The sequence below is a fragment of the Rhinopithecus bieti genome, unplaced genomic scaffold (genome assembly GCF_001698545.2).
Source record: "Rhinopithecus bieti isolate Rb0 unplaced genomic scaffold, ASM169854v2 scaffold_30965, whole genome shotgun sequence".
Taxonomy (NCBI): domain Eukaryota; kingdom Metazoa; phylum Chordata; class Mammalia; order Primates; family Cercopithecidae; genus Rhinopithecus; species Rhinopithecus bieti.
In genome coordinates, this window is record NW_016813425.1 from 563,319 (window position 1) to 564,673 (window position 1,355).

Genomic DNA, 1,355 nt, shown 5'->3' on the forward strand with positions numbered 1-1,355 from the left:
AATAATGTCCTTTGCCTTCCTTTTTACCTCCCGCCTTTTGGAGTCCCAGTGTCTATAATTCCCGTCTTTATGTCCATATGTGGCCAATGTGTAGTTCCCCCTTAGAAGTGAGAACATGTGGTATTTGATTTTCTGTTCCTGTGTTAATTCACTTAGGATAATGGCGTCTAGTGTCATGTTGCTGCAAAGGACATTATTTCGTTCTTTTTATGGCTGCATAGTATTCCATGATGTATAGCATACCACATTTTAAAAAGCCAATTCACTGTTGATGGGCACCCAGGTTGATTCTACGTCTTTGCTATTGTGAATAGTGCTGCAATAAGCATATGAGTGCAGGTGTCTTTTTGGTTGGAAGATAATATTTGAATATCTTTACTAACTAACACATCCACCTTATTGATTCCTTCTAACTTCACAGGTTGGGTTTAATTTCTAGTTTAATAGAATCATACCCTATATGCACAATTCTTTGTTATTTCCTTATAGGCGGAAAAGCAGTTATCAAAAACCGTGTAGTGAGAAGTTCTTTCTTGGGGCCAGGTGAGGGCACTCCTGTCATCTCCCAAATACCTCTCATGGTGACAAAAATTAAAAACAACTGCTTTCGTTTAAAGTAGTCAAGTTAGATGACAATAGCTAGTTAGCTTAGCTAATTTCTATATATCTATATAGATCTATATGTCTACAGATCTATATATCTATAAATACATCTATATATCTAGATCTATATCTATCTCTATATATTTCACTTTAGATGATAATACTGCGTTCAATTACATTCACTGGTTTTCAACTCTGGCTGCACATGGGAATTGCCTGGGGAAGTTTTACAAAACTTTGAATTCTCAGCTGGTACCCCCCAAAATTCTGATTCTATTGGTCTGGAGTGCAACTGGGACATTGGTAATGATTTAAAAAAAACCCACCTCCAGTGCTTCTAACATGTAAGCGGGGTGAGAACTACTGCTGGAGTGCTAGTTAATTAAAAATGGGCTTATTGGGGGGAAAATGTTAGAAACTGGTTTTCTAATTTAAATCAGTGTATGATTCACCTGCATGACAAACATGGTGCTATAAAAGCATGCGTTTGTCACCTGTGAAGCATGCCTGTGCCTCCAGACTCGGAAAAGCTATCCACCTTGGGTTGTTTTGCTAACAATGATCCTAACTTTGCCTTTTGCCCCGGGGTAATTCTTTCTTTCTGCCACCTTTCTCTGGCTACTGGTTGACCTTTTCAGGTGCCACCCATGCTCTTGGCCCCCTTCCGGGCACAGCCTGTGGCGTGAGTCTGCTGGGCCAACCAAGCTTTTCCTCATGTTGCTCTGTCATTGCCGAGATTTCTGGGACACTCT